General features: G+C 43.2%; 1 protein-coding gene and 1 pseudogene across 2 annotated transcripts in view; one reads left to right on the forward strand and one right to left on the reverse strand.

Moving 5' to 3' along the window:
• The window catches only part of PIP5K1B (phosphatidylinositol-4-phosphate 5-kinase type 1 beta), a 290,127-nt gene that overhangs the window by 16,151 nt on the left and 248,377 nt on the right, over positions 1 to 25,599 (forward strand). The window lies entirely within an intron of this gene.
• Positions 844 to 16,071, reverse strand: LOC103289202 (ATP-binding cassette sub-family F member 2-like; annotated as a pseudogene).

Raw genomic sequence — 25,599 nt, forward strand, 5'->3', positions numbered from 1 at the left:
TCAATAAAACAAGAAAAGTGAATATAAACAATTTTCCTAATTGTTAGGGAGTGACATGTAAACCAGACTGTCCTTAGGCTTATGAATTCATTATATGGAGAAAAAAAAAAACACCCCACAATAGCAGTATTGCTTTGGCAAGCTATATTGAAATGATGCCCTTTTATTGTTTTCCCCAAGACATTTAGTTTAAACAGAATGGTGAAGATTTATTGGAAATCAGTCTCTCATTACTCAGGTTTAAGAGAGAAACATAACTATTGCTTATGGCCGTTTATAGAAAACAGAATGGAAATCCGGCTCTTAGCTTTGTGTACAGTTGGGCTTCATTATTTGGCTTCGCAGTTTCTCAGAAACTCCCTCTCCTGCGTGGCAATTTATAATGTAAACATGAGGCATCGTTTCATTTTGTGCAAACTTTATGTAAGGAATAGTCACTTTCCACATTTGTCAGAAGACTTCTGGAAGCTTTTTGTTGTATTTCTTTTATTATTTATTTTTGCTTCTTTATTGGATGTTTTATAGATGCCACACACGTCTAAAAGTTATACTGTTAAATAATTATTTGAAAACTGATCCGGACTAAGGCCCTGATCCAGAGCTCCAAACCAGAAGCAGAAAGAAAAGGGGGTAGCGGGCTGGAGGATATTCCTCCAACTTAACCAAAACCCAGAAAACCGGGATCCTAAGCTCCTTCACTGGCCAATCAGGGTGTAGGCATTGTCAGGAACCAGCAAGGGGCTCATGAGAACAGCCAGCTGAGTCCAGACATGGATAAAAGTAATTGGAAGGAGAGGAAATGGACTGGTACTGCCCAGCTGTAGATAGGGTCGCAGAGTGCAGCTAAGGCAGCTGGGGGGAGGAGAGGGGTTGGGAAGAGGTATTGCTGCAATGCAGGAGAGTGGCCCCAGGGGCCCTCAGATTGTGGGTCCTTCTGGTGAACTGGAGTTCCTCACCTACCAGCCTGGACTTAAGGTCTCCTTGTAGATCAGGATGCCTGGAGGCCACTTGGGTGTAATCTGCTTCTCACACACCCAGATTTTCTTGTGCTACCTGCTGAATGCATCTGAAATCATGGCTGAACAGCATCATACCACCCTCAAGGTCATTGATGGCATCTGCCAGGGTGTCGATGGTCTCAATATCCAGGTGATTGGTAGGCTTGTCCAGGAAGAGCATGTGAGGGTCCTGCCAGGCCAGCCAGGCCAAACACACTTGGCACTTCTGCCCATCAGACAGGTTCTGGATCTGGCTCACCTGCTATTTCCAAGTGAGAACATATTGCTCAATGATCTTTCTTAGTTGGTTTTATTTTTTTCTTCTCCTTGATCTCTGGGTAGCAGTTCATCATGTTCTCCAAAGATGAGGGGTCTAAGTCCAGCTGCTCGTGTAAATGTTGATGGTAACACCCGTGCGAGTGTTTTCACTTCATCCCATCTGTGGGTAGTAGCTCTCCAGTTGGCAGCTTCACAAGAGTTGATGTCCCCGCTCCATTGGGCCCTACCAGAGCCACTTATGTGCCAGATCAATGCCAAATCCTAGATTGTTGCAGACGCAAGGCTCATCTTTTGTATACTTGAAGCTCGTATTCTGCACCATAATGACGGGTGGAGGGATCTGGCCACATGGTGGGTAATGAAATGACAGTGTCTTGTAGGTCACAACCCTCTCTATCAGTCCCGATACCATCATTTTCTGCGTTCTCCTTGCTCTGGGCCTGCCGGGCCAGCTTAGCACTGCCTAGCAGTGTAGTTCTTCATGTGCACAATCAGATCTTGCTCCCAGCGAGACCTCTTCATCTGGTTCCTCCAGCTCCAGCCCTGTCTTTATATACTGATCATAATTACACATGTGATACTTCAGTTTCTTGTTGTGCATGTGAATGATGTTGATATAGACACTATTCAGAAAGTCTTGGGAATGGCAGTCGAAGACCAGAATGTACTTGAAAGTCTTTTAGTTCCTCCTCCAACCACACACAAGCATTGAGGCCCAAGGGGTTGGTGGCTCATCCAGCAGCACCAGGAAGTGCTGAATGAAGAGGACTCTGGTAAGGACGACCTTCATCCTCCAGCCCCGACTGAGGCCTTTTCGTTTCTTGTGTGCATGGCAGGTGTGAAACCCAGCCCGTGCAGGATCTGTGAGGCCCTCACTGCTTCAAGGTCCTTTCCCCATGAGCAGCCTTATTTCTGGCCAGATTTTAGTATTTTCCCATCTCTTGCTTTCTGGCCCATAACATTTAGAACAGTTGAATAACTCATGCCTCACTCTCCTTTAGTCACTCATCTGCTTTTGTGATCCCAACTCTTACCTCTATGAAAAGTACCTCTATATGAAATCTATACTTGCAGCTGCCACCTTTTTAAAATCCAAATACATCCCCCTCCCCAATTTCTAAATTTTTATCAGATATTCTCATTTTTTTAAAATTTACTTTTGTAATTTTACTGGTCTTTTTATTACTTGTTTCTATGCACTTAACAAGTCCTGAGGAATTGTAAAAAAATGTTCTCTATTCTCACTTATATTCCTTGTATTAACACTTCTTACCTGGACTATGGTAGCAGCTTCCCAAACAGCTTTCATATCTCCCTCTATGACCATCTTTAATCAATTATAGTACCCGCTACCAGAGGTTATAATTTTGTCCCCACTCTGCCCCCAAATCATTGGATACTTTACGATGTCTAAAATCTAAAAGCCTTGGTTTGGTTCGTAAGACTATCCCCAGTCTAGCCCTAGCTGACATTCATCATTGTCATTGTGTGATTGTTGTCTTTGTAGTTGTGTAGTAGTGACAGCAACTACCATTTCTAATTCCTTACTCTGTACTGGGCACAACACATAAAAATACACAAATTCATAAAAGTTAGTGTATTTTGGAGCTGTGCAATCTGATATTGAGTAGGGCGGGTGTGGATGGAAAGAGATTGGGCTGGAGGGGTATACTGGAGCCAGACCATGGACATCTTGTCAGACATGCTAAGGAGTTTGAACTTTTCTTCTATAGGCAATGAGGCAACAGCTGGAAGATTTTCATGGATGAGTGGTGAGCTCATGTTTTATGTTAGATCAGCAACATGGATTATAGTTTGGGAGATGAATGAGAGGAGAAAGGGATTGGAGACAAGTTGACTGGTGGTTAAGAGATATTATGAGGATCTAAATTAAGGTAGTGAGGATGGGGAAAGTGAGCAGATTTGAGATTTAGGAGGGGGGTTTTATAGGACTTGATGACCACTTCCTCTGAATTTTGAGGGAACGGGAGAAGTAGAAGATGATTCTCTGGCTTCTGGCTTGAGTGGCTGGAGAGGTTGGAGAATGATGATGAACTGAGAGTGTGTACAGGGAAGAGGCAGCATATAATGGTGGCAGAGGCTGTGATGATGCATCTGATTTTGAACATGCACTTGTTAAACCTGTGGAATAACCAGGTGGGGTACAGCTGTAAGGAGAGAGGTCCATGATGGAGATACTGGCTATGTTATGGTCTGTGGGCAGTGATTCAAGCCATGGGAGTGGAAGCAGTTAAGGATACCCACAGGACATCCAGGTGGAGGATCTAGAAGGAACGTGCATGAGCATGGATGGAAGGAGACAGGTCCCTGATGGAGACAGAAAGTTATGTTCTCTCACCAGTGATTATGGCCATGGGATTAAATGAGACTTCTCTGAAAAGGTTTGTAGACTAAGAAGAGAAAATATCTGAGAACAAAATCATTTTCTGATTGTTATTTGTAATATCATTTCTTCATATTCCACTTTTTTCTTACCAAATCTTCTGTTTTCTTCTCTGTTTAAGGAAATGACATCCGATTTTCATGATCCCACACATTTATCACGGTCTTAGAAGGCATCTCTGATCCTCACACTTGCCTGGAGAGATTTCTCAGGCACACTTCCACTGTGGAAGTCTTGTTCTTACAACCCTTTTGCAGCTTTTCTTTGAAGCTGACTTTTCAGTTGCTCTCTACTTATCTCTCCCGGCAGACCGGAGTCCTGACAGCTGAGGCCACATCGCCTGCTCCATGTTTCCCACCCAGCCTCTCAGCTCAGCGTCCTCTGCACACTAGCTGCTCCTCCTTTTCGATTATCTTTTTTTCTCCTTTAGCAGAGTGAAGTGAAAAGGGAACAACTCAAAGTTCTATTAGGATTTATGTCAGTTAATGTACCTGAACTAAATTGAAAATGCCTGCTTACAGTGTGTTTGTAAGAATATTCTATTTCTCACTAAAAAAAAAAAAAAGGAAGAAAAGAAATTTAATTTGAAAAATGGTACACAAAACCCACTCCTGTTGTTTATCCTTCTTGTCAGAATTCTTGTCATTTATCATTCCCACTATTTGAAACTTTCAGAGGAAGAGAATATATCTTTTGGCAGCTCCACTACTATTGCTTATTGTGAGCCGAGTTTATCTCCTGGTTTCATTGGGTCAAACTTCCTGTTGTTTTTAAATGACACTTTGCACAGGCTGAATCTGGATGCAGTGAGAGCTGTGGTCCAAGAAGCAGGTATTCTGCTTACCCTGCCCCTCTCCTGACACTTTAGTGACCCCTGATCCAGGGGCTTGACCTCTTTTGTACCTTTTTTCTTTCCTCATCTATGGTCTGAGAATCTGTACACTGGCTCCTGGACTACTTCAAACGCATGATGTGTAGCAGACAGAATGATGGCCCTTGAGGTACTTTGGAACAAAAGCATCATGCACATTAGAGAATTTATTTCATAAGAATTACAGCAGGAGTTCAGGCTCCAGACAGCCACCATTATAACCCCTGGGTAAGCAGATCTGAATCAAAGCATGTAACATCTGCTGTGGTGAGGTTCCCATAAAAGAAGAATTCTCCTCCCCTATTCCCAGAGGCCAAGGGTACAAGGAGACACTTTGCTAAAGTTCTTATCAGCGTTCCACAATTTAAACATACCCTCATCATAGATGAGGAGAGCAATGAACTTTTATCTTTAAAAAGAAGTGAATCTTGGATATAGGTTTGTTGAAGAAAGCAAAACCCACATTTACATGTTAAAGAAACACAGTGCCGGTGGGCAGCAAATAATTCATATGATAGAGTCCAAAGTAAGAAATGATGCTCAATGTATTAAACAAGTTTATTTCTTATTCAGTTTAGATTATGTGGTTTGTGGTTGTCATCATCATACCACACAGAGTGCTGAACACTATGCCTTACATTCAAAGATAGTCAGTGTTTCAGTTGGTTCCTATTTAGATGGACTAAGAGAAGCTCCCAGAAGTTATCTACACTGAGTGGCCAGATTATTATGATCTCTGAACACATAATAATCTGGCCACTCAGTGTATATCCTATATCAGTGGTCGGCAAACTCGTTAGTCAACAGAGCCAAATATCAACAGTACAACGATTGAAATTTCTTTTGAGAGCCACATTTTTTAAACTTAAACTATATAGGTAGGTTCATTGTTATTAACTTAATTAGGGTACTCCTAAGCTGGCCTTTGCTAAAAACTCAAGGGACCAAAGAGCCGCATGTGGCTCGTGAGCTGCAGTTTGCCGACCACTGTCCTATATAATAAAAGGCTAATATGCAAATTGTCCCTCAACCAGGAGTTCGACCAGCAGGCAGGCCGGCCAACAGCCCATGTCCCCTCCCCCTGGCCAGTCTGGCTGGACCCCACCCATGCACGAATTCATGCACTGGGCCTCTAATATATATTTATATACACTGAGTGGCCAGATTATTATGCGTTCAGAGATCATAATAATCTGGCCACTCAGTGTAGAAAGCACTTTTAACACCTGTGGAATCTTAAAGGCTGTTCGAGGCTAATTGGACATCCCCCAAATGCTAATGAAACCTTCAAATAATAGTAGAAATATTTGAGGACCTGTGTCAAATGGCAGAGGGGTTTGACTGGAGTTAATGACATAGATAATACCTGACCAAAATGAGGGGAACTCGTGGAGTTATTAAACTCATGTATTAATTCTAGTAATGTTTGTAGCACCACAGAATTTATTTTTGCATAGATAATCATGCTGTCTGTGATTAAAGACAGTTTTACCTTAAAAAAATTTTTTTTTTGTTGGAAACATAAATGAAAATTTAGTAGTAAGCACTTAAAATTACAAAGGTAATGAACAGAGGAATTAAAATGGTAATTGATAAAACTTTGGGTAGAGGCCAGGGAGCTGTAGGAGTAAAGTCCCTGATAAGAATCATGAACAACAGATTTAAGCATGTTATCAAGAGTTAAAGAGATAACTACCAAGACAGCGAAACAGAGAATTTTATGATTGGTTGTCTTGGGTGGAACAAGTGGTAGGAACAGGAAAATCAAGAAATGGCTGTTCTAAAAGGACTTGTATGCATGAATATAAGCCTAACCAATGGACACGAACACCAGGGGGATAGGGCATGAGTGGGGGGAGGGTGTGGGGGGTTAATGGAGGGATGAGGACACATATGTAATACCTTAATCAATAAAGACATTTAAAAAAAAAAGAAATGGCTGTTCTAGACTCAGACACAGAGAGCTGACTGGTGGTTGCCAGAGGGGAGGGGTTTTGGGGGACTGGATAAAAGAGGTGAAGGGATTAAAAAGTACCAATTAAGAAGCAGTCCCTGAACTGGGCAACTCACAAAATAGTGATGAGGATGTAAAGTACAGCATAGGGAATATCGTCAATAATATGGTAATAGCTATGCGTGGTGCCAGGTGGGTACTGGAGATATTGGGGGGAACACTTTGTAAAGTATATGTTTGTCTAACCACCATGCTGTACACCTGAAACCAAAACAAAATAATACTGAAAGTAAACTGTAATTGGGGGGGGGGGGGAAAGAATGCCAGAATTACACCCGAAACTAATGTAATGTGTGTCAACTGTAATCAGAAAATAACAATTTATTTTAAAAAATAATTAATAGCTGTTTTCACAAAGTCCTTTATATCATTTACTGTATTACCTTATATATGCATTTTTTATAGAAACAAAGCAGTTACATTGGTAATTAAAACATAAAGATAATAAACAACATGACATAACTAAAATGGGTAGAGGGTAAGAGATGAATATTATAAAATAAGAAATACTGTGGACATAGTCTATGTTTAGAAAGTTGTGTAAAGGAAGGAGGGGCCCTAACATGACATTCATTGCTGATGATTATCTAACACTTATCTGGGTGCTTACTTTACTCCAGGTACTTTCTAAACAATAAGCAGGCATTAACTTGTTCCATATTTACAGCAACCCATGGGATAGGTACTATTGTCATCATTTTATAAGTGAGGACCATGGAGCAGACATAGTAAGTATGTTACTTGAGGCCACACACCTGGGTGGCTAAGCCAGGTTGTCCAACTCCAGAGCCTTCTCTCTTAGCTGTGAGACTGTAGGTTATGTCTCAGGGTAGAGCCATGGGTGTGACACCTCACAGGGTATACAGTGCATGCTCCTTGACCCTAAGGTGACTTGACTGTTCCTCTGAAACTGTTTCCTAACGAGGTACAGGAGTCCCCTTTTCCCCCTGCGAGATACATTCCAAGACCTCCAGTGGATGCCTCAAACCCTATCTATACCTTTTTCCCTATGCCCGTGGTCGGCACACTGCGGCTCGCGAGCCACATGCAGCTCTTTGGCCCCTGGAGCGTGGCCCTTCCACAAAATACCACGGCCTGGGCGAGTCTATTTTGAAGAAGTGGCGTTAGAAGAAGTTTAAGTTTAAAAAATTTGGCTCTCCAAAGAAATTTCAATCGTTGTACTGTTGATATTTGGCTCAGTTGACTAATGAGTTTGCCAACCACTGCCCTATGCATACATACCTTTGATAAAGTTTAATATATAAATTAGACACAAGAAGAGATTAACAACAATAATAATGAAGTAGAACAATTATTACAATATACAGTGATAAAAGTTATGTGAGTGTGGCATTATTAAGTAAAATAAGGGTCACAAGCCCTGCAATATCCCAATAGTAGATTTGATAACTGCGATGGCTACTAAGTGACTAATGGACGGGGAGCATATACAGCATGATACATTGGACAAGGCGATAACTCACGTCCCAGGTCCCAGTGGGACAGAGCAGCAGAGAACAAGATTTCATCACACTACACAGAAGAGGACGCAATTTAAAATTTATGAGTTGATTCTTTCTGGAATTTTCTGGAACTCATACAAGTCAACACCAAAGAAACAAATACTACCAAACAATCCAATTAAACAAAAAATGGGCAGAGGACTTGAGTATTTACTTCTCCAAAGAGGATGTATACTAGTAGATGGCCGATAGACATTTGAAAAAATGTTCAAGGTCACTAATCATCAGAGAAATGCAAGTTAAAACTTCAATGAGATATCACCTTACACCTGTCGAATGTCTATCATCATAAACCTACAAATAACAAGTATTGGTGAAGATGTGGAGAAAGGGGAACCCCCATCCACTGGTGGTGGGAATGCAGATTGGTGCAGCCACTGTGGAAAACAGTAGGGAGGGCCCTCAGAAAATTAAAAGTGGAGCTACCTTATGACCCAGTGATTCCACTTCTGGGTCTATATATATATATATATATATATATATATATATATATATATATATTTAATTTCTTTATTGATTAAGGTGTCACATATTTGTCCTCATTTCCCCATTCCCATCCCACACCCCTCCCCACAGATGCCCCAACCCCCTGTTGAACTTAGCCGTTGGATAGGCTCATATGCATGCACACAAGTCCTTTGGTTGATCTCTCCCCTCTCCCCGCAACCTCCCCTATCCTCCCTCTGAGGCCCGATAGTCCGATCGATGCCTCCTTGTTTCTGGTTCTGTTCTTGTTCATCAGTCTATGTTGTTCATCATTTCCCCTAAATGAGCGAGATCATGTGTCACTAGAGATATACTTATAAGAACTGAATGTGAGACGAGCAATAATAGTTATGCTGACAGGCAAATGAATCAGTCTGTAGTGAGTTTCTTTCTGGACCAACAGTTCTTTAGAGACCCAATTTCAATGTCCACCAGTTCCTTATGTGTACATGTCAGCACTGACCCCTCAGCTCTGGATGGTGGACAAATGGTGGTAACGGAGGTCCGACTCCCTCTGGTTTGGTCTCAGCCGGACCCAGGGGCACGGCTTCACCCGGACTCAGGGGCACGTGGCCTCTCCCAGACCCAGGGGGGCGTGGCCTCACCCGGACCTAGGTGCGTGAGGCCTCACCCGGATCCAGGGACACATGGCCTCACCCGGACCCGGGGGCGCATGGCCTCTCCCAGACCCAGGGGCGCGTGGCCTCACCCGGAGCTAGGTGCGCGAGGCCTCACCCGGATCCAGGGACACATGGCCTCACCCGGACCCAGGGGCGCGTGGCCTCTCCCAGATCTGGGTCTATATATTGAAGAAACCCAAAACACTACTGCACAAGAATATATGCATTTCTATGTTCATCGCAGCATTATTTACAATAGCCAAGATAGGGAAGCAACCCAGTTACCCATCAATAGATAAGTGGATAAAAAAAAGTGGTGGTACAGCCCTGGGCAGGTGGCTCAGTTGGTTGGAGCATAGTCCCATACACCAAAAGGTTGTGGGTTTGATTCCTCGTCAGGGCACATACATAGGTTGTAGGTTTGATCCCAGGTCAGGGTGTGTACAGGACACAGTCAATCGATGTTTCTCTCTCCCACTCTCTCCTTTCCTTTCTCTAAAAAATCAATGGAGAATATCCTTGGGTGAGGATTTAAAAAAAGAAGTGGTGGTACATATATGCAGTGGAATATATATATACACAGTGGAATATTACTTGTCCGTAAAAAAAAAAAAAAAAAGAATGAAATCTCACCATTTGCAACAACATGGATGGACCTAGAGTGTATTATGCTAAGTGAACCAAGTCAGTCAGAAAATGACAAATACCATATGATTTCACTTATATGTGAAATTGAAGGAACAAAATAAATGAGCAAATAAAATAGAAACAGACTCATAGGTACAGAGAAGATTGATGGTAGCTAATGTGTGTGTGTGTGTGTGTGTGTGTGTGTGTGTGTGTGTGTGTGTGTATAGACTGGGTGAAAAAGGTGAAGGGATTAAGAAGTACAAATTGATACTTACAAAATAGTCACAGGGATATAAAATACAGCATAGGAAATATAGTCAATAATATTGTAATAACTATGTTGCCAGGTGGGTACTGGAAATATAGAGGGGATCACTTCGTAAAGTATACGATTGGCTAAATACTATGTTGTACACCTGAAACTAATACAAAATAATATTAATGAAAAAAATTTTAAAGCCCTATGTTAAAATAACTGGGAAAAATAGATACAATATTATGAAAGACTATTAATAATCAAGTACACTGTTAAGGATGAGAAAGCAGAGAGTACTTTTGTACAATTTGCTTTAATGATTTTATTTATCTTTTTGTGTACTTGGTTGCATATGAATATGATATGAAGAGTATGAGAATATAATTCACATTTGAAAGCATATCATAAGAAGTAGAAAATAAGTGCAAGGTCAAAAAGGTTTGGAGTACCTGATACTGATAGTCAGGAATTGGGACACCAGGGCCAGTCCACTCTATGCTTCCAATAGAGGTGAAGATGGGGTAATTGAAGAAACACGCCTCACGCCTAACTGGAGCTAGCATCAATTCCCAAAAAGTGCGCTCTATTAGCAGATGATATTTATTTTTTAATTAAAAACCCTAAAGAAGATGTTAGGTCTGTTTCCATAGCCCATATTTAACTAGAACATTTTTTTTATTCCATAAAAAAACTAATTTTTTAATTTTTAACTGATATCACACCCTTAAGTCGTGTACAACTAAATTCTAGAAAAGGAGAGAATTTCAGTAAGCCCAACGAAGGTATTAGAATGGAATTTGACCTGGACTATGTTGAAAAGTGCAACTCTTGAGCTTGTCACATCCGGCTGTATTGAAACTAGATAGTAAATTCCAAGGATATCATTAGGTCTTTAAAATGGGCCCCACCCATTCTCTGTATACACAAAGCACAAATACAAATCAACTAGGATGGAATCAGGGAAAGGAATAATGGATTTCCTGATTGCTTTGAATTTAGGATGTACCTCCAATATTCCTCCTCTTTTCATGGGAAAGGATCGGCCCTGAAATGGGGCCAGACTGGGGCACTTTCCTTTCAGTCTTAGGACAGGAAAGTGCCCCGGTCTGGGCTTGGAAGCTGCTTCTACTCACCCTTCAATCATTAACAAGTTAACAGATATGACCTCCGTAGTCATCACTGTTAAGAATAGTTACCTTTAGCATAAACCTATGCATCCTTCTTAATATGTGTGATAATTGAGTTTCAAGGGTCATGTGTCATGTTTGAGTGCTATGTTAGAATCTTAGAGGTTGTTCTAGAACTCTTGTCTAAAAGTTGTAGTATTTCCATTTGACCTCAGTTTATGAATATCTGACCCACCACTACGATATCTGATACTCCTGATGCCTGGATAAGAGGAAAGGGAAGTTGAGGAGAGGCGAACTTGACATACCAATGGTACAATGGACAAGCTCTAAGGTGATCCAATCCCCTTTGCCCAGCAAAGAACAGCCTCTAAAATGAAGTTGTGATTGCCTCGTTCAATAGTGTTTTGAGAGGATTAACTGAGATAAGGTGATATAGAGAGCAGGAACTAAGTAAAAGCTGTTTTCATTCACTTTTATGAGCAAAGCTTTCTATAAGGTGCTGAGGGCAGTGGGGATGACATTTACAGTGAGGGGTTGGGGTGAGGAGACAATTACAACCCCTCACTCTAAATTAGTGGTCTTCATCCTCCAGGAATTTATAATAGACTAGTGACCCGGTGCACAGATTCGTGCACATTGAAAGGAAATTAATTAGAAGGTGGCCAGTGGGTAAGACTGGGCAAGATGGGCTGGACACACCCTGGAGCCAACCTCCCATTATCCCTCCCCGGCATCTGCGGAGTGAGCAGGGTCCTTCCGGCAGGTGGGGTCCCTCGACCTGGCCTGCGGGGATCTGACCGAACCAACTCTCTGACATCCCCCGAGGAGTCCCAGAGTGCGAGAGGGCACTCTGCAAATGTTGTACAGGGTGTGCAGTACACCAGATTTGGGGCCAACAGTGCCCCAGCAACAGTACAACCCACGGCCAAAGGTGGAATTGCGTGGCCCAGTGAGGAATCATGCTCCCTCCTCTCTGGTTTTGGGGTGCGTCACCCAAGAACCGCCGCTGCCAAGTCACTGCAGCTCTGCAGCTCCTGCATTGAGCGTCTGCCCCTGGTGGTCAGTGTGTGTCATAGCGACTGGTCGGATGGTCGGACACTTACCATATTAGCCTTTTATATATATGTAGACAGATTAGAGGAGCCAGGCAAACACATTTAATTAGGGGAATATAACGCAATCAAAAGAAGGCTGGCAGCCCTGACTGGTGTGCTCAGTGGTTAGAGTGTAGGCCCAAGCACTCAAGGTTTTTGGGTTCAATTTCTGGTCAAGGACACGTACCTTGGTTTTGGTTTCGCTCCCCACCTTGAGTCAGAGCATGTGCAGGAGGCAACCAGTTGATGTGTCTCACATTGACATTTCTTTCTCTCCCCCACTCTCTTTGAAAGCAAAGGGGAAAATATACTCAGGTGAGAATTAACAAAACAAAACAAAACGAAGGGTGGCAAAAGTGTCGAATGTGGCAGAGTTAGGGTAGAAGCCAGCCTCGGGGTTCCAAATTAAGCTTCTGGTGTGTGTGGCTGTTCTCTCCAGATCTGAAGATAGGCACAAGAGCTAACACGTGCTATGAAATTGCTCTGAAAATTACACTTTAAAAAGCGATAAGATGTTAGAATTATACTCCTTGCTTTTGAAAATTTCCTGTTTTTCACTGTTCTTCGGGAAGTATTTCATAATAAGCAAATTGCAACCATCGTTATAATGTGGGTAAAAGGAGGCTGGGAAGTGAGGAAGCTGACTTTCAGCTCCTTCCAGCCCACTTCATCCTCCAGGGACTCTGCTCCCACAACCATGCCCTTAGCAGGCTCTGGTGAGCTAGTCCCAGGGTAGATTGCTTTCTAGAAACTCCTGACACTGGAATCAGTAGTGAGGTGGTGGAGATAAGCGTTTTATTTATACCTCTGTTATGGGATTTATCGCCTTTCAGGTATGTTTTTATCTTGTTGCTGGATTCTAAGTTCTTGGGGGGGAAGAAGGATCTTTCTTGTTTATTTTTAATAAATAAAACTGTCCAAAACAATTCTCTTTACTCAAAAAAAAAATGACATGAATCCCTCTTGCTTGTGTAATAATGCTTTTCAGGTGTTTATGAAATTATGTATTCATTTGGTTTGGGCATATTGGGTATTCAAAGGAAATTCATTCCCTTGTCATTTCTAACTTATACTCTGCCAGTATTTTCCCTTGAGTCCACCTGGGTATCCGCCGTCGTAGGTTTCATGTAGTCTTCATGCATATTTCTTGGGAAACTCAGAGCTATGGCCCTCAGAAGAGAAGATGCTGGTCTCAAGTGATAGCTAAACCAGACACGTGGGCCTGGTAGACAGAGGACAGTGGGGTCTGAAAGAAAAGAACACGCCTAACATGTAGGGAGGCCAGTGTTCTCCTGGTCAAGGCTTTCTGGGAGAGCTCAGAGCTGAGTAGCAGCTGGCATAAGCATAGTGAAGAGGTCTGTCTGCCCCTCAGGCAAAGCCTGGTAATTCTTGGTTGGATGGAGTGGGCATCACAGTTGCTTGTTGGCGCCGTGTGCAGGTATTCTTTAAAGGCCCATCATCTGGTGGTGTTGCTGCTGGTGATGCAGAAGGAATTGGAGTCTTTTCCCAGTTTTGATGCTGTGCACCTGCTGCGGAGCTCAGCACCTTTTCCCCGTAGGAGAAGGAAGGTTGTTGAATCTGGCCGTGGGCCATCAGGCGAATGTCAACACTTGTGGATTGTGTAATAGAATTTGGTGGTGACTTATTTTTAGAAATCTTTTAAGAAGTGATCATCCAAGCACAAGCTCACCAGTGGGAAATGAGAAGCAGACGACGGAAGACAACCTGGCTGTATGTTGTCCATGGTCACACCGTGGGGGGCTGGGTTATGGTTATTCCTCTCGCACAGTGCCTTCTCTCTCTCTGCCCAGTTTCCTCAGAGCATATGAGCCAGCCTGGCATTGCACTTCAAACTGTACAGACTTGCATATTTTGGTTTTCTCTATTTGTTCATTCTGTGTCCATAAGTCCTTCTAACCGGTCAATGTGTGAAGAATGAAGACTAGCCATAGTACTTCCTAAAGACATTTTTAAAAAGTACCTTCTTGCCCTGACCACGTAGTTCAGTTGGTTAGGGCATCATCTCAATATGTCAGGATTGCGGGTTCAATCCCTGGTCATGGCACATACAAGAATCAACCAATGAGTGCATAAATAAGTGGAACAACAAATGGATATTTCTCTCTCTCACTCACCCATTGTCCCCCTCTCCCTCTCTCTAAAATCCGTCAATCAGGAATTTTTTTTTTTAAAGTACTATCTCCCTTGAGTCCTATAGTCTGTGCTGTGCATAAACTCTGTGTGACGTTTAGGTTTGGAGGGAGGAGTTGAATCAAAATGTTCTCAGTCAGTGTGGGGTCCACAGATCCAAGGTTTTTAACTTTCCTTCTGCACTCATCGCTTATTAAAATACCTAGACTCTGTACGGGATTATTTCACTGGGCAGTATTTATTCGGAGGCAGACTAAGAGCTTGAATTTGGGTCCTAATTCTGGCTCTGTAACTTCCATGTGACCCTGGGAAAACCACTCAACTCCCTTTATTTTTCAGTTTTCAGCTATAAAATGGGGGTAATTATTTCCTACCTCATTGAGCTGTTGCAAAATAAACATTCAGGAGTAAACACTCAAATATTTGCTAATGTTTACTGGACAATTGCATGATCAATAAATACATAAACTGTGTGCGGAAAAGTAGATGAAGTTCACCCCAATGAAGAGCTTACAGTATAGTTGAGGAGATATACTCATGAACCATGACCAATAATGCTGGGAATCTAAAGTAAGTAAGGCATGATTTATATGAGTTCGGAGGGAGCCCCGGCCAGTGTAGCTCAGTGATTAGAGTGGCAGCTGGCACACAGAAGGGTCTCAAGTTCAATTCCCAGTCAAGGGCATATACCTGGGTTTCGGTTAGCTCCCTGCCCCATGTCGGGGCATGTGTGGGAGTCAGCAAGTCGATGTGTCTCTCTTACATTGATGTTTCTTTCTCTCTCTCTTCCTCCTTCCACTCTCTCTCTGAAAAGCAATGGAAAAAAATTCACATGTGAGGATTAACAACAAAGAAAGAGTTCAGAAGAAAAGATCACAGCAGTGTGGGAGTCACGGGATTAAGGAAGCTAGAAGAAACAAGGGAACAGGGAAATGTTCTAGGTGGGAGGCAAGGACAAGAACAGAGGCTCAAAGCTGCCGCCAGCTTATCTCTACTGCTTGGTTAAGAACTTGGCCGTGAGGACAGGTGGTAGCAGGCAGGTGAGGCCAGACTGTGTCCAGTAGACCAGATCTAGAAGGTCCTACTCCTTTTCTCCATCCTTTTTTCTTTAACGTGGTGACTGATGCTTGTTCCCATGGCTTCCTGTTCAGTTGGTCCCGAGACTACGCGAATAGGAATGTCTCTCCATCTATGGAAAAGAAGAGGAGAAACAGGATTGATAAAGGAGAAAGGACATGTTTATCTGTAAATCTACACTCTGATGAAGGAACCATTCTGAAGAGCTTTGGTGAGGCAAAAGGGGATAAAAAAAGCCCATCAGTTTGATTGATGTGGAGACCTTCTGCTAACCAGACAGATGGAGGCGAAGGCGGATAATACCTTGTTGACACAGACTGCAAAACTGAGGAGGCAATAGGCGATGACCATCTCAGCTTCTGCCGGCTGGGTAATTGGGCTAAAAACAAAACGAAAATCTAATATCTTTTGGGCTTTTTTTTGGTCCCTTCCAAGAATACAACAAAGGGAGGTACTATATTGGACTTAACACTGACCACTGAAGAAAGAATTACTTTGCGATGTAGAAGATGGAGGAGCCTTTGAAGACAGTGATCATGATCTCCTGGAATTGCTTTGAACAAGCTTTTTATTTTAGGGAAGAGTTTCAGATATGGAGAAGTCTGAGGGGATGGGATGGAGGTTGCTCCTATACTTCACACCCAGTTTTCCCTATCATTATCTTACATGAGTGTTCTACTTTTGTCCCAACTCATGAACCAACGTTGATACCTTATTACCCACAGTCCATGCTTTATTCCGATTGGCTGGTTTCCCCTCCTGCCCTTTTTTTTCCTGTTGTTGTTGTCTGGGGTCCCATCCGGGATCCCACATTACATTTAGTTGCCATGTCTCTCTAGGCTCCTATTGGTTGTGACAGTTTCTCAGGTTTTCCTTCTTTTCGATGACCTTGACAGTTTTGAGAATCACTGTCAGGTTGTTTATAGAAGGTCCCTCAGTAGAGATTTATCTGATGCTTTTCTCATGGTTAGACTGAGGTTAATGTGCTCTGGGGAGATTGGGGGCTGTTCTCATCACATCATATCAGAGGTACACACTATAACATGATATCACTGTTGATGTTGATCTTGATTACCTGGCTTACGTAATGTGTACCAGGTTTCTCAACTACCTTTCTTTCCCCTCCCTTTCCATACTGTGCTGTGTGGAAGGGAGTCACTGTGTGCCACCCACCCTCAGGGATTGGGAATTCTGTTCCTCCTCCTTGAAGGAGGAGTATCTATAAAAGTAGGTGAAATTCTTCTGCATGGGAGTTTTGTCTGTTCTCCCCCTTTGTCTATTCAGTCACTTACTATATACCTACTAGAGGCCCGGTGCATGAAATTCATGCGTGGGGTGGTGGGGGGTGTCCCTCAGCCCAGCGTGCACCCTCTCCAATCTGGGACCCCTCAAGGGATGTCTGACTGCCCGTTCTACATTACTATTTATTGCTTAAAAATGTGTTTTCGTGGTTTGTTATAGAATGACATTTTGTATTAATTTATTTACTGGCTAGGTTGAAGTTTGTGTGTGAGTGAGTGAGTGAGTGTGTGTGTGTCTAACTGCGTACTATGTGTGGTATGAAATTGTATTTTGAGAATAGCTTTAGTTTGTTTTGCTTTTTAGTTGTGTATGGAGCTATTAGAATAGAGACAGAGTAAGGGAGTAAGGCTAGCATTGATAGATGACATATACAGAACTGATTGGCTTTTACTTCTCTAGCAAAGAGAATGATCTTCAAAATGAAAAGGAATTAATTAAAAGGGATTTAGAAGATGGATAAAGGAGCATCTGGGTAATTTTAATGAGTTCACATCTCTAGAGCACACTAGATTGCATCTCAGAGTGTTGAGGGAATTAGCAGATACCATCTCTGAGCTACTGTGTGATCACTGAGTAAGTCTTTGAGAGTGGGAGAGGATCCAGAAACCAGAGACAAGCAAATGTTCTGGATGGATATATATATGTATATATGTATGTATATATATAAATACACACACATATATATATATATATGTGTATATATATATATATATATATCCATCCAGAACATATATATATACATATATATATATGTGTATATATATATACATATATATATATGTATGTATATATATATATATATGTGTGTGTGTGTGTGTGTATGTATATGTATATGTATGTATGTATGTATATAAATTATTGATTTCAGAGAGGAAGGGAGATGAGGAGAGAGATAGAAACATCAATGATGAGAGAGACTCATTGATAGGCTGCCTCCAGCATGCCCCCCGTCAGGGATTGAGCCCACAACCCAGGCATGCACCCTGACTGGCAACCAAACTGTGATCTCCTGGTTCATAGGTTGACACCCAACCACTGAGCCACACCAGCCAGGCTGGATAGCTTTTGAAAAGGCTGAATTCCTAAACCTGTCAGTGTAGAAATGCTCCCTTGCAAAAATTCTGAATTACCACCATGTAAACGATTTATAAGTCCATAGAAGAAATTGCATTGATCCTTAGGAACCAGCATCATTTTGCAAATATGTTGTGACCATTTCGTTTTCTTTTTCGACGAGGGTTTTAGATTGGTACCGGAAGAGAAATCCATAGACATCAAAGCATTTGAGAAAAATATCTTATAGGTCTCCTTAATGCACATAACAGAGAAAAATTGGAGGATGAGAGGATAATTAAAGAAATTCACAGCTGATTCTATTCCTATGTCATAGCCCAGTTACTGAGGGTCAGTCAGCCTGCACACAAGTTTCCAGCGGCAGGCCCTCAGGTTTTTCTCTGTGCCAGCTTAAGAAAGATCCTTCAGGCTTGCATAGAAATCTGAAAAATCCAAACATTTTGTGTGACTGACAAACTTCAGTGGGTTAGCTAAACCTATAGACTAAATATTCACACAATGAAATAAACACCCGCCAGCTATGAATATGGGCCAAGACAACTAGGTAAATTTAACAGAAATAATGAGAATTTTTAAAATGTTGTAAATTGAAACTAAAGTTGATTTTCTTCTTCTTATGGCTTTCCTGAATTTCCCCCGATTGTAAACTAAAGCAATAGTGCTCATATAGTGAAAATGATTACTTCAAGTTAATTCAGATGTAGTTGGGAGAATTCTGGGTTTGTCGGATCAGATTGATATGAGAGTGTAGCATAATATACAAAATGCTGGAATGAGAAAGACCTGGTGCTAACCCTGGCACTGCTGTGAGCTGGTTGTCATCTTAGGCAAGCAGTTGGTATGCCTTTCTGGGTCTGAGTTTTCTTATCTGAAAGTTGGGGATGGCAATGGGTGGGGTGAAACTAACCACTTTGCCCCATTCCTGCTCTTGTGTTTTATCAAGCAGTTACAAGTTCATTCTCATGTTCCCCAGGAAGTGTGGCCAAATTTCTAAACAGAACCTTTTCGATTATTTTTTGTATTAAACAGACCCTCACAGGCTCCACTTTCTTTTAATCTACAAGTTCCTTCACATCTCCCTCCTTCAGGGTCCTACAAGACCATCCTTATTCTCAACCCTTGAGCCGCATTTGACCAAAGGAAGACTACATCTTTGCTTGGTTAGGGTTCAGCCCCACCTCCTGGGATTCCGCACGAGACTGGGGCCTCTCCTTCACAGCCCAAAACCAGCTCCAGGACTTCGCCCGTGGGGCACTTGCCTTCAGCACCTCCATTCTTCATCAGCCTACCCCAGACCGTCCTGGGTCCCATCGGCTCCTGAGCCTGACACTCCCGGCAGCTTCTCCCCAAACACCACTACTGTGATTTCGTTGTAGCCATAGTGAATGTTCAATTTAAAAATTTTAAACTTCATATTTTCCCCCATATGTACCTTCATGTGATCATGTCTAAAGGGGTTGAAAATACTTTCCATGCCTTAATTTTCTCTTGCCTAGTCTAATTTCCCCTGATGTTAGTCATCCAACAGGATCCAGTGTTTTTATTTTTTGCTCTTAGAGAACACAATGTATTATATATACCGCTTCATGCAAAATCTAGTCTTTTGCTTCCTTCTTATTTACTTGGACTGAATTCTCAGAGTTGAGAGTCTCTGATTGAGGGGTACATTGGTATGGTCCTTGCTCCATTTGGGGGGCCTTTATTTTGACTGATAAAGAAGAGAGATAACTTTAGCACATTATTTCCTTAAAACTTTAAAATATTTAAGAATTTAGCATTTACAGCTAAACATACGTTTCAGTCTCCTTCTAGGGCTTTTTCCTCAATGCCCCACTCCCCCTTTGGGTGGGAGGAATGTTGGGACCTGAGATACCCCAGGTTGCAGCACCTTGCAACCTGCTTTTCCCTAAATTTCTCCCTGGCTTGCTTCTACCGTGAATTCTTCCCAGTGTCAGCATTTCCACAGCTCATCTCAGGCGTTCCCTGCTCTGCTGTATCTAGGCATGCCCTAGGCCAATGATAGCAAGCCTATGACACACGTGTCAGCACTGACACGCGTAGCCATTTCTGATGACACGCGGCCGCTGCGGCGGCCACATGCCGAGGATGAAACATTTGCTGCTCCTGAGGATGAAACATTTACAAAATAATGTTTTTTCCTCAAAGTGACACACTACCCGAGTTATGCTCAGTTTTTTGGCGAAGTTTGACACACCACGCTCAAAAGGTTGCCCATCACTGCTCTAGGCTTTGCCTTCTATTCATGTGACATGTACAACTAACTTCAGGTTCTAAATCTAGTTAATTACGGTTAACAGGTGACCAACGTATTGCCCAGACGCCTGCATGCTCTCTGCCTGCCATAATATATTATCCTGGGTTCACGTAGTATGTTTTCGGTTAGCACATTGGGCAGGAAATGAGCTGCCTGCTGTGACCACGGGTAGAGTCTCCTTGCTTATCTGAAAAACAGTTCTTTGACTTGTGAAGTGTGGCCTGTCCTCTTTTCCTGTGTCCTTCCAGGCCGCCGCCCACCCCTTGCCTAGAATGCGTTCCAGGCCCAACCAGCTCACGATAAGCAGGGCAAACTAGGAAGCCACTTCCAAGGCTCCTCTGTATGCCTGTTTGCATAGAATGTCTGACATTTATCCCTTAGGAAAAGAAAGATCTTAGAACTGATCTTTTTGTGAGACTTAAGCAGTGCTTTGCTGTTCATAAGGTTTCATATTTATAAATAGGAAGTACTTAAAGCCCTTTAGGATACAGGTGCTTTTGAAGAAGGTCTTCAGTCTGTCTGCTTTCTATACATATTTTGGAGCTGGATAAAGGTTAAGTAGTTCTAATGCAGCATAATACTGTGGGATGGAAGTTAAGTGGCTGTTATATGTGTAGTCACAGCAGAAGACAGAAATAACCTGTTTCTTCTCTATAGTCACAGAGATGCCTGCCATTAGGACAGAGATGCCTTCTGATATATTTTCATCTTGCAAGTCTCCAAAGTGGGCTTCTATGCAAAGCAGGAGTGAAAGCTTCATAATTGGAACTCTGGTTCCATAGCTCTGATGAGGTCACCAGAGCTCCTTTAGCAACCGAATTGTTTGCATGTCATAAAACGATGATATGACTCTAGACAAATATTGATTTAATGAGAAGTGTAGGTGTGCACAGTAAAACTTACTCCTTCCTTATGGAGTATTTCCTTATGAAGTTCATTAGTCTCTCACTCTGGGACACTGTGAGATCATGGGAGCGGCACAGACGGTAAATGTCACAAGATCTAAGTTCAAGCCACCGTTTGGCTAGTTGTCAACTGGTTGTAAGACTTCAGGCTCATAAGTCATCTGAGGGGCCAGAGGAGGTTTTCCTACAAAATTAAGAGAGGCTGGGGGAAATGTTGAATGAAGTCATTTTTAAGGATTCTAAATTTTAGCTTTAAAATTAGCACTGCCGGCATGGCTCAGTGGTTGAGCATCGACCTATGAACCAGGAGGTCACAGTTCAGTTCTTGGTCAGGGCACATGCCTGGATTGGGGGCTTGGTGCCCAGTAGGGTGTGTGCAGGAGGCAGCCAATCAATGATTTTTTCTCATCATTGATGTTTCTATCTCTCTCTTCCTCTCAGAAATAAAAATATATCTATATTTTAAAACTATTTAATTAGTGTTTCTAAATGCCATTTTACCTCTTTTTATATAATTACTTACTCATTTAACCAAACAGAGACAATACAGAAATTATAAAGTAAAAAATACCCTGTATTTTCGTAACACAGACAAAATAATTGTTAAGGTTTTGGAGTATTTCCTTCCATTCCAGTCTTTTTTTCTAAACAGATATAAATAAGAATTTGTAAGCTATCCTGTGTATATGCAGGGTGGGGCAAAAGGAGGTTTGCAGTTGTGAGTGCATGAAACACAGTTTATTCTTGTATTATTACTTATTAATTATTGTGTTCCTTTCCATATGAACACATACACCTACTTTTGTCCCACCCTGTATATTTCAAAATTAGAATCATAAAAGCCGTTTCATAAAACAGTTTCACATTTACATTATATCACGAGTATTAGTCATGTCATCTGAGTAAGGCTTCGAGCTTTTATGCAAAATCAGATCCCCCTGGTCATCTCTGCAGTTTCTTCTGAATTTTCCATATTGGAGACAAAGTTGTAGGCACTCTCCAAGCTAAGCACACTTGGCTTGTGAACATCCTGCAAGTGCAAGCAGCCAGCTTAGGCCATTTAGAGAAGAAGCAGGAGGAAATATTCCAGGGCACTTGGTACCTCTTCATGGGCAGAGGCGCCACAGGCAGGGGTCAGCGTGAGGAGGATGGAGGACCCCTAAGACGTTGCATGCATGGGACCCAGCGGAGTCTCGGGATGTCCAGGAATAGCTGTGTTTGTGCACGACCAGGTGAATGGGGCTGACGCTGGACAAAGTGGTAAAGGAGGGAAACTTGGTGACTAGGGCTTTCGTTTCTGTGTCCTGCTCACCCCACATGCGAATAGCAGTGCCTCCTCTCTCCGCCCCCGGTTATCTCTCTCTCCCCGCTGGGCCTCCGGCATTTTGTTCAGGCGGCAGATAAACTTCTTATCGCACATTAACTGGAAGTTTTTTGTGGCAGTTGTAGGGTGTGGGGAGGGCTAGGGTAGGTTATAAGAAATAATAAATTTATGTCTCCTCACTTTCTACATCAGGGAATCTCAGAGTTGGAAGATAATCTTAACTAAGGTGAGAGAGAACAGGTGAAAATGAATCATTACTGAATATTTTAAAATAATTTTCTACTATTTTTTGTGTGCGTGTAGTATCTTTGTCATTTCATTGTTCAATTACAGTTCACATTCACTGTTATTTTGCATCAGTTTCCTGTGTACAGCATAGTGGTCAGATAACCATATACTTTACAAAGTGATCCCCTCGATGTTTCCAGTACCCACCTGGCACCATGCATAGTCATCACAATGTCATTGACCCTCAGACTGGTTGGCTGTGAGGAATGACCCCAACCGCAGGGGACAAGCTGCTCTGAGGGGCTGACCCCACGAAGCAGAACTAGCCCTGGTATTGTGTGGTGACCGCAGAAGCTTCCCTCTGGGTGTGCTGCATGTGGATCTAACTGGGTTATGCTCTGATGTGGTCTGAAGCCTGCTCTTGGTGTGTTGGTTCTGGCGCCTCTTGGGAGGGACTCCAGTGCAGATCAGTGTCAGAGGCTGCCTGTTACCAGCCCTGGGCTACCTGTTAGGAGCTACAAAGCAATCCGCAGATTGTGGCTGTTTCTGCTGGGCCTGCGTGCATGTGGGAGGGGTCTAGCTGCGTACTCAGGCTGGATTCCACCAGTACGAAGCCTGGGGGGGGGGGGGGCGCAGGTCAGCAAGGCCCAAGGCACCCCAAGATTTTCCTCTGCCTGCCTTCTGCCTGTTTGGCTCAGTCGCTGAAAGAGCCTTTGGAGATCCATGAGTTACGTGAGATGGGTTTCTCCGTGAGTCACCAGGTACAGGCAAGTGGTGTTCACCAGGTTAATACAGATTCAAACTTGGCACTAGTGGTGGGCTTGAGGCTACTCAGCACAAGTCTCAGGATAGACCAAGGCCACCCACCTGGGGCCTGTGGATCTTTTCAATGGGGCAGTTTGAGGGAGCTGTCAGGGTGAAGCCAGTAGAATAAGATGTGGAGGAAGGGCTCTGCACAGGAATGTGAGTGCCAGTCGGGGCGTGCTGGGGGGTGGGGGGGGGGGGAATGGCCTTTGCTCTAGAGCCATACAACTCAGTCTCTCTCTCCCTGTTCATCTCTGACACTGCTGGAATCTGCTCTGACCTCGTCAAGAGCCTTCCAAGAAAGACGGCGATGCAGGCCCAGGCTGGCCAAGCCAGCAGACTCCTCTGCAGTGCGAGAGCTTGGCAGGGTGGGGCCACAGGGAGTTGGTATGGTGGGGCTAGTGGATCTCCAGTGGAAGGACAGTGCTGATTGGGTGCATGGGAAAATCAGCCCTTGCCCTAAAGCCACTCTACTCAGTCTATCCATGTGTGTCTCTAACATCCCCTGTCTGCCCAGGCATCATTGAAAGCCCCCCAAGAAAGTCTGCCGTCCAGGCTCAGCCTGGCCCCAGTTAGCCAGCTCCTCCACAGGGTGGGAGCCAGGCAGGAAGGGCCACAGAGATTCGGGAGGGTGGAGCTAGTGCACTCTCCCAGGCCAGTGCTGTAGGGAGGGGGGTGCTTGACCCAGGAAAGATTGTGTCTGTGGGTGGTGTGGGAGAGGGACTCAGCACACAGTCAATGGTGGCTACCCTTCTAGCCCATTCCCTAAAGCCATACAACCCAGTCTCTTCCTGTATCACTTCATTCTACCTTCCTTTCTCCAGAGTCCAGGGTAAGTGACCCAAATTAGAATTTTGTGCATTGGCCCTTTAAGAGGGCATCTGGGTTTCTAGCAGCTTCGTACCTGCATCTCGCCTGGTAGGCAGAATCCCCACTGACTTTTACAGTTATATGTGCTCCTCTTCTTGGCTTTGGTGCTCCTGTTGGGGAGCCTGGCATGGGACTGAGACCCCTCACTCCTCAGGGAGGATCTTTGCAGCTAAGAGATCTCCCCTGATTCTCAACTGGAGCACATGGGTGCAAGGCCAGCCCTTTTTGCATCTCTGCCCGTCTTGATATGGCTTCTTCTGTAAATCCTGGGTCATTAAGACTTCTGTTAGCTAGTCTTCAGGTGGTGTTCAGTTGATTGTTCTGTAATTTAGTTGTAATTCCAGTTTGGTTCTGCGAGGAGGTGAGCATTCTGCCGCTGTCTTGGATCCCTGCATGTGGTATTTTGGCTACATTATAGGTTGCATTGGTTTTGTGGGGCTTGCTGGATCTCAACACCACAGTGTCTGTATTAGGAAATACTACAGTTAGTGGGAAGTTTTTCTACATCATTAGATGTACTTTGAGGCTCTTGGTAATTCCAGAATTCTGTTAGTTATATTTATTGTTTCTATGGGAAGATGCATTCCCAATTCTAAATGCCTGAGTTTGGATCTCAACTCTTGTAGAGTTGCAGACCGCCTGTATATAATGCCATCTTTAAATGTGCTGAACAGAACATGACCACAGACCTGTCCACCTCCAAATCGGGTGACCTTCCTTTTTATACTGCCTGAGGCCGCCCAGCCCTGTGCTAGCAAGCCTTCCCTCTTTCTGCTTCACCTGCAAAGGGATTCCCACAAGAAAGGCAAGTTAATTCATTGAAGTATATGTGTTTCATTATTTTTTTAATTTTTTATTGATTAAGGTATTACAAATGTGTCTTTATCCCCCCATTGTCCTCTCATACCCCCAGTCTTGCCCTTACCCTCACCCCCTGTTGTCTGCGTCCATTGCTTATGCTTCTATGCATGCATTCAAGTCCTTTGGTTGATCTCTTCCCTTTACCCCCACCCTCCCCTACCTTCCCTCTGAGGTTTGAGCATCTGATCGATGCTTCTCTGTCTCTAGATCTGTTTTTGTTCATCAGTTTATGTTGTTCATTATAATCCACAAATGAGTGAGATCATGTGATATTTAACTTTCTCTGACTGATTTCACTTAGCATAATGCTCTCCAGCTCTATCCATGCTGTTGCAAATGGTAGGAGTTCCTTCCTTTTTACAGCAGCAGAGTATTCCATTGTGTAGATGTGCCAGAGTTTTTTAATCCACTCATCTGCTGATG

The sequence above is a fragment of the Eptesicus fuscus genome, chromosome 15 (assembly GCF_027574615.1).
Source record: "Eptesicus fuscus isolate TK198812 chromosome 15, DD_ASM_mEF_20220401, whole genome shotgun sequence".
Taxonomy (NCBI): domain Eukaryota; kingdom Metazoa; phylum Chordata; class Mammalia; order Chiroptera; family Vespertilionidae; genus Eptesicus; species Eptesicus fuscus.